This window comes from Agelaius phoeniceus, chromosome 24 (genome assembly GCF_051311805.1).
Source record: "Agelaius phoeniceus isolate bAgePho1 chromosome 24, bAgePho1.hap1, whole genome shotgun sequence".
NCBI lineage: Eukaryota > Metazoa > Chordata > Aves > Passeriformes > Icteridae > Agelaius > Agelaius phoeniceus.
This window is the reverse complement of record NC_135288.1, coordinates 8,036,323-8,044,955: the sequence shown is the minus strand read 5'-3', so window position 1 is coordinate 8,044,955 and position 8,633 is coordinate 8,036,323.

Here is an 8,633-nt window from a genome sequence, read left to right as displayed (position 1 = left end):
ATGGGGACTGGGAACAGGAACAGGGAATGGGGACAGGGGATGGGAGAATGGGGACAGGGGATGGGGACAGGAACAGGGACAGGGGATGGGGACTGGGAATGGGGACAGGGGATGGGGACAGGAACAGGGACAGGGGATGGGGACAGGGCCCGTGAAACCCCACAGAGGGGGGAAGGGGTGGGGGGCAAGTGCTGGGAATTGGGGGCGCCCACAAAGAGGCAGAGCCTTTTTATTCCCCTTATTTATCAGGAATTCTGTTATTCCCGCACTTCCCAACCCCATCAGGGCTTTTCTCAGGGTCTTGGCCGTGCTCAAGCTGCCCATTTAGCAGCGGGAATGTCCAATTAAAGGAAAGACAAAGGAGGAGCCCGGCCTGGCTTAATTGAAATGGGTTTCGGGCTAATGAGGATCAGGTTCAATCCAGTCCCGGGGTGGAGGCACCGCAGCCCCTTCACGCCGGCCCCAGCCTGCAGGATTCCCTCTGTCCCTGCTGGTCCTGGGTGGAATCCTGGCTTTGCCCGGCAGGGAAGGGGCCATGGGGCACCTCCATCTCCCCCTGCCCTGCAGGAGCTTCTGGGATCCCCACCAGGAAGGGTTGGCTGTCACTGCAGGGGCTGGGGAAGGTTGGAAAACACCTCCAAAATCATCAAATCCAAGCATTCCTCGTGCTGCCATGGTCACCACTGAGCCACGTCCCCAAGTGCCACGTTCAGAGGGTTTTTAGCACTTCCAGGGGTGGTGATCCCACTGCTGTCCTGAGCAGTTCCGAGGCCTGGCCACCCTTGCAGTGAAAAGCTTTTTTCCCAAATATCCAAACTAAACTTCCCTTGAGGCCTCGCTCTTGCAGCCCCACATCACCTCCCAGAGCGTTTCTCCTCTTGCTCTTGTTCCCATCACTGCAGGACCAAACCTGGCTGCATCCCCATTCCATCCCCATCCCCATTCCATCCCCATCTCCATTCCTGCTCCATTCCCATTCCTGCTCCATCCCCATCCCTAATCCCATCTCCACCCTTTTCCCGGCTCCATACTGAGCCCCAGTGTCATCCCTAACCCCATCTCCATCACCATCCCAGCTCCATCCATCCATCCATCCATCCATCCATCCATCCATCCATCCATCCATCCATCCATCCATCCATCCATCCATCCATCCATCCATCCATCCATCCATCCATCCATCCATCCATCCATCCCACCTCCATCCCTTTCCCAGCTCCATCCCCTTCTCCAGCTCCATTTTTCCCCATCTCAGCTCCATCCCTCCCATCTCCGCCCCTTTCCCGGCTCCATCCCAGCCCCGGCACCGCGCGGGGGCACTCGCAGCCCGGCCGTGCCGCCGGGACGGCTCCGGGACGGCTCCGGGACGGCTCCGGGCCCGCTCCGGGCCCGCTCCGGGCCCGCTCCGGGCCATCCCCGCTCCCCTGAGCCGGCCCGGTTGGGAGCCTCCCAAGCCGCCGATATCGCTGTGTTCCAAACGCAGCCGCGCTGGGGAGGGGGCGGCTGCAGATCCCGCCGGGAATGAGCCCATGGAGCCCCGAGGCTGATCCCAGCGAGGGATGATCCCACCGAGGCTGATCCCCCCGAGGCTCCCGGCTGGCCACACTGAGGAGGGCAGAAGCATTAATTGCTAATGAGAAACTTAATGGGGCTGCCGGGTCCTGCCAGGCCCAGCAAGAGCATCCCCAGAGCACCCAGAGCTGCTCTCTGCCCATCCCTCTCCTGCCCCCATCCTCATCCTGGGGGCTGGACGAGGAATTCTCCAGGATCCAGCTCTCCAGAGCCTCTGGGGCGAGGCCTTGGGGATCATCTGGATCCAGGGTGAGGCCTTGGGGATCAGCTGGATCCAGGGTGAGGTTTTAGGGATCATCTGGACCCAGGGTGAGGTTTTAGGGATCAGCCGGATCCTGGCGTGCTTTGGGGGCTGGGAGGCAGCTGCGACAGGAGAGGCAGCGCAGGAGATTTTCCATTTTCTCCTGCGAATTACGATCCCCCGATAAACAAAACCCCGGAAAATCTCGGCGTGGGAGTGCAGGTACCCCATGGGTTGAGTCAGCAGAGGTGGGAGCAGGTGGCAAACCCGATTTATCATCACCTCCCGAGGGGGGGGAATTCTGGCCCTGGCTGCCAGGCGGGGCCGCGCTGTCGCTGTCGCTGTCGCTGTCGCTGCCATCCCTCGCTCCCTCCCTCGCTCCCTCGCTCCCGGCTGGGGCTCTCTGCGCCTGCCCCCGCATTCATCATCCCCGGGATGTGCCCACGCCTCTGCTGGCTCCGGGTCGTGCCAGTCCCATCCCACCCGCCCTCCGCAGTCACGTCCCAGCCCCCGGCCGAGCCGTGCGGGGCTGCAGGAGCCTCGCAGCTCCTCAATCCCTGCAGCTCCTCAATCCCCGCCGCTCCTCAATCCCCGCAGCTCCTCAATCCCCTCTGCTCCTCAATCCCTGCAGCTCCTCAATCCCTGCAGCTCCTCAATCCCCGCTCCTCCTCAATCCCTGCAGCTCCTCAATCCCCGCCGCTCCTCAATCCCCTCTGCTCCTCAATCCCTGCAGCTCCTCAATCCCCTCTGCTCCTCAATCCCCTCTGCTCCTCAATCCCTGCAGCTCCTCAATCCCCTCTGCTCCTCAATCCCTGCAGCTCCTCAATCCCCGCTCCTCCTCAATCCCTGCAGCTCCTCAATCCCCGCCGCTCCTCAATCCCCTCTGCTCCTCAATCCCTGCAGCTCCTCAATCCCCGCTCCTCCTCAATCCCTGCAGCTCCTCAATCCCCTCTTCTCCTCAATCCCCTCTGCTCCTCAATCCCCGCTCCTCCTCAATCCCCTCTGCTCCTCAATCCCTGCAGCTCCTCAATCCCTGCAGCTCCTCAATCCCCGCTGCTCCTCAATCCCTGCAGCTCCTCAATCCCCGCCGCTCCTCAATCCCCGCCGCTCCTCAATCCCCGCGGTGACGGCGGTGCCACCGCTGTGCCCGGGCCAGCCCGGCTGGTGGCACTCACAGCCGATATCGGCTCCGCGTGTGGCCGCAGGGTGCGCCCGGAGCTGCTGCTGCAAATCGCGGCTGCGGGAGGAGCAGAGGCGTCCCGGGCATGGGGAGGGAGCGAGGGGGCGGCTCTGGGGTCACCGGGGACAAGGGCACGGGAGGGCAGAGCTGGGCAAAGGGCAGCTCCCCTTTTATCTCCCCCCCCCCCGCTTTTCTCTTCTCCCTGTTCTGGCAATTTTGGGGATCCTGGCCCTGCAGGGATCGAGGTCAGGGGAGGGGTGGGGGATGCAGGATCCTCTGTCGGTGCTGAAATTCAGGTTTAGCACGCACAGGTGAGAGAAAATCCACGTCACATTCCAAATCATGGAGCCATGCAATGGTTTGGGATGGAAAGGCCTTAAATCCCATCCCACCCATTCCAATCCCACCCATTCCCATCCCATCCCATCCCATCCCATCCCATCCCATCCCATCCCATCCCATCCCATCCCATCCATGGGCAGGGACCCCTTCCACCATCCCAGAGGAGCCCCCTGGGGCTGCTCCCCCCTTCCCTGCCCTGAGGTCACCCCGTGTCCCCAGCGTTGTCACCGTCCCCTGCCCGGCCCAACCCCACCTGTGGGACCAGCCCAAGCCCCCTCCTCACCTGGGGCTGCTCCTCCCTCTGGGGCAGGAGCTGCAGAATGGGGTTAAAAGCAGCGATTTGCTTTGCCATGCTGAGAAGAAAACCAGGACAAGGGATTAGCCCCAGACGTGTCCCACCACACCTGCTGCCCCCCCAGGGCTGGGGACAGGATCATCCCCTTGTCCCAGCCCTTCCAGCTCGGGGATGAGCCAGCCCTGCACTCCATGGAGCTTCTGCCCCTGTGCCAGGCGCTGGATCCCAGCACGGCCCCACCGGGAAGGGGATGTGGGGACCAGGAGTCCCAGCACAACCCCCCAGCTCAGGATGAAACCTGTGAGGATAAAAATGTCCTGGAAGTGGGAGAAAATCCTGATTTCCAGACCCAGGCTCCAGTGCTTCCTCAGGGCTGGGCAGTGCCAAGGCGCAATTCCAGAAAATCTGGGTTTGCATCACAAAGGCTTTGCCTGGGACAACCCGAGGGAAGCTCTGATGGGGAAAACTCTTCAATCGCATCCCTGCTCCCAAATCCTTCTCCTGGCCTGTTCATCTGGCCGGGGGACAGGGCCAGCAGCGTTCCCAAGCCCTCAGGAAGGCCTGGAAAATGTCTCTGTGCAAAGGGAGTATCGGGCCCTGCACTAAAAGGACAATAAAAGAAGATGAACGACGTGCAGGTGCTGGCTGGGATCCCCTGGAATGAGCTGCTCCGAGTCCCCAGCCCCTCTCACCATCCTGTGTGCTGCTGCTTTTCCCACTGCTTTTTATAGCAGGGAATTGGAAATTTCTTTCTTTCTTTTTTCTTTTTTTTTTTCTTGTGCTGGGAAATTTCCACCCTCTCTGCTCCCCCACAGCTCCAGCTGCAGAGACACTGGGAATGTTCTGTTCCAGGGGTTTTCCTGCCTGGATCTGTCTCACATCCCATTGTTAAACCCCGGGAATTGTGATGGATTGGACAGGGAGACTCGCAGCAAAGCTCGCTGGGGAAGGGGAACCTGTGGAGGTTTGAAAGATGAGCAGGCAGGAAACGGAGCTGAGTCTTGCTCTGCAAAAAAAACCAACAAACTTCTGCCTTTTCCAGAGCTGCTGCAGCTCCAAAGCACCGCGGCTTTAAATGAGAAGTGGAGCTGAAATTTGGGAACTGCAGGCCCTGGGAAAGCGGCATCCTGATCCCACCCAGCAGTGCCAGGTGGAGACAGTAAATACTGCAGGGAAATCAGTAAATATTGCAGTAAATATTGCAGTAAATATTGCAGGGAAATCAGTAAATATTGCAGTAAATATTGCAGGGAAATCAGACACCCCGAGCCCTTCCAGAGCATCCCCAGCCTCGCTGAGCTCCTCCAGCTCCCTCTCCCGGGTCATTCCCAGCAAAGGGAAAGCAACGGGAATAACGGGGTTCAACTGGACCGGCTCCCACCGCTCCCGGGGGAATGGGAGGGGAGAGGGCAGGAAAGAGAAATTCCCAGGGAATCGGGGGGTTCCTGATGAATCGGGGGGTTCCCGGTGATTCGAGGGGTTCCTGGGGGTTCCTGGTGAATCGGGGGGTTCATGGGGAATGGGGGGATTCCCAGGGAATCGGGGGGTTCCTGATGAACCGGGGGTTCCCGGGGTCTGGATCAGCGGGAAGGGGCTCGGATCGCGCCCAGCAGCCCCAGCCGGGCTGGGGGCGATGCTGGCACTGCCTCAGCAGCTGCCGGAGCTGATAAGCGCCGTTATCGCTGCTGCCGGAGCTGATAAGCGCCGTTATCGCTGCCCGGCTCCCCTGCAGCCCCGGCCCCGCTCCTGCCCCGCTGGAATTGGGTTTGTCCCGGAGCCGCTCCCCGCTGTCCCCCGCGCGTGTCCCCGGGTGACATTGGTGACATTGGTGACATTTGTGACATTTGTGACATTTGCCACCGAGGGAAGGCGCAGCAGCGCCGCGACACCTCCGGAGCTTCCCGCTGCTCCTGCACATCCCCGCTCCTCCCTGCTGGAACCGGGGCCGTGCATCCAGAGCTGGCTGCGCTCCAGGGAGGGCTGGCACCGTCGGCAGGGAGAGCGAAACGCGGAAATTCTGGGTATTTGAGGGCACAGAGCCACAGAAATTCTGGATATTTGAGGGCACGGAGCCACAGAAATTCTGGATATTTGCTGGGGGTACATCCTGGACTGCCAGAGAATGGGGATGGGAATGGGGATGGGAATGGGGATGGGAATGGGAATGGGAAAGGGAATGGGGAAGGGAGAGGGAATGGGAATGGGAAAGGGAATGGGGAAGGGAGAGGGAATGGGAATGGGAAAGGGAATGGAAATGGGAAAGAGAATGGGAATGGGAAAGGGAATGGGAATGGGAAAGGGAAAAGGAATGGAAATGGGGATGGGAATGGGAATGGCAATAGGAATGGGAAAGCTTTGTGTCCAAACCGGGGGACTCTGGTGCTGGTGGCTCTGCCACGCGGCGCTGCAGAATTCCCACGAGAAGGAATTTCGGTGCCGAAACTTCTCCACCTCCCCTCCCTCGGTGCTGGGGCCTCTGCTCCTCCCCTCCCCGTGTTTTGGCTCCGTGCTTGGCTCCGAGCTCTGTCCGGGCTCCCGGAGCCCCCCCCGTTTGCCAGGGCAGCCGCTCCATTGTCCCCCCCAGCACCTGGAGACCTCCTCGGAAAATCTTCATTTGCCGGGGCCCGCTTTGATGAGAGCGGCCTGGCGGGGAGGCCCGGGCCAATATTGGTTTAGGAACAGATGGGGGTGAGGACAGGAGCCGGGGGGAGCCGGGCGGCGGTGCCAGCCCCGGGCAGGGGAGGCCGTGCCTCGATGGCAGCGCCCGGGGAGGGGCAGGAGGCGCTCGGAGATCAAAGTGGGGCAGCCCCGGAGAGGTGGAGCTGCTCCCCCGTGCGCGCTGCAACAAAAGCATCAAAGGGAATCCAATGAAACTAATTGAAGGGCTGGAGCGCTAAACAGCGAGCGCCGGGGCTTTCATGGAACGCCAAAGCTCCTTCCCGTCAGGAACCGCGGGGATGAGCATCCAAAAAAACCCCAGGGACAGCCCCCACCATCCCCAAAACAACAACGACAACAGCAAAACCCCAGGGACAGCCCCGAACATCCCAAAAACAACCCCAGGGCCAGCTCCCGCTCCCCAAAACCAACAACAACAACAAAACCCCAACCCCAAACGCCTCGCACAGAGGGGCAGCGGATCCCGCCTGGCGCAGCCGCTCCCGGGACACCGGGAGGGATTTGAGGGATTGTTTGAGGGATTATTTGAGGGATTGTTTAAGGGATTGTTTAAGGGATTGTTTAAGGTCCCTTCCACCCCAAACCAGGCTGGGACTCCGGGGTTCCATGGCTTGAGCTGGATCGGTTGTGGCAAACAAGGTCCCAGTGCCCTCCCAGTTCTTTGGGGTGCTCAAAAAGATCCAACTGCTCTTCCTGATCTTTGGGGTGCCCAAACAAGACCCCAGTGCACCCCCTCGGTGCCAGCCCCGATGCCCGGGGAGGGCAGGGGAGGCAGCCCGGCCCCAGGCTCGGTGTCTGCCCTGCCCCGCATCCATCACCGATCAAGGGAAGCCCCTGCAGGTTGTTTTAAACCGGGGCCAGCGGGAGCTCAGCCTAATGAGTCAAATCTGAGCATTCCTCACATTTCCCGTCCATCCCCAGCGCGGGGGATGGGGACAACATCTCCCTCTGCAGGGGGAGCTGAGCCCTGTCCTGATCCATGGGGCGGCCAAGTTCTCCTGGAGGTGAGGGCACAAACCCTTCCCTGTCCCTTCCCTATGGAATCCAGACTCCCCCGGGCACTGAAATGCAGCTGGAGGAGTCTGGGACACACCAATGCTCCGTGCCAGGTCCTTTATCCCCCTTGGAATTCCCAGCAATCCAGCTCCAGGAGAGCAGGGCCAGGATCAGGAGAGCAGCACCAGGGCCAGGAGATTAGAACCAGGGACAGGAGAGCAGCACCAGGGACAGGAGAGCAGGGCCAGGATCAGGAGAGCAGCACCAGGATCAGGAGAGCAGCACCAGGATCAGGAGAGCAGAACCAGGGCTGGGAGAGCAGGGCCAGGGCCGGGAGAGCAGAACCATTCCCAAATATTCCATGATTTCCCCTGGATATGCCTTCCTCCAGGAGAAACCTGTTCGGCACCAGCAAAGCCAAGAAAGACAGGAAAATATAAGAATTTATCAACAATAAGTTCCTTTTTTTTCACCATTAATTAAAGCAGCCCAGGTTCCTCTCCCCACACCTCCCTCGGTTCCTCCCCGCTCTCCTCCCTTCCTCCCCATCTCCCCGGCTCTCTCCCCCTGGGATTTTAATTACATTCATCAATTTCCACTCAGTGCCTCTGTCACCGGGCTGTAATTATTGCCGGAGCCGAGCGGATTAAGGCTCCTCCAGCGCCTCTTTCCCAGCCCCCGGTGCCAGCTCGGTGCCCGGGGCTGACAGATGGGCAGGAGCCGCTGATTGCCCCTAATGAGCCGCCACAAAGGGGCGGGCAGGGTTGGGGTCGCTCCAAACGGCCCCGGGTTCCCAGGGAGGGAAGGTGGGGATGGGGGATCCTGGGGGGCCAGAGGAGCTGGGGATGGGGGGTTTGGTCGGCTCCAGGGCTCCCCAAGCCCAGCTCAGGACCTTTCCAGCTTTAAATCCTTATGGGATCAGCTCCAGGGCTCCCCAAGCTCAGCTCAGGAGCTCTCCAGATTTAAACCCTCATGGGATGAGCTCCAGAGTTCCCCAAGATCAGTTTGGGAGCTCTCCAGCTCTAAATCCTCATGGAATAACCCCCAGGGCTCCCCAAGCCCAGCTCAGGACCTTTCCAGCTTTAAATCCTTATGGGATCAGCTCCAGGGCTCCCCAAGCTCAGCTCAGGAGCTCTCCAGCTTTAAACCCTCATGGGATGAGCTCCAGGGCTCCCCAAGATCAGTTTGGGAACTCTCCAGCTCTAAATCCTCATGGAATAACCCCCAGGGCTCCCCAAGCCCAGCTCAGGACCTTTCCAGCTTTAAATCCTTATGGGATCAGCTCCAGAGTTCCCCAGGCTCAGCTCAGGAGCTCTCCAGATTTAAAC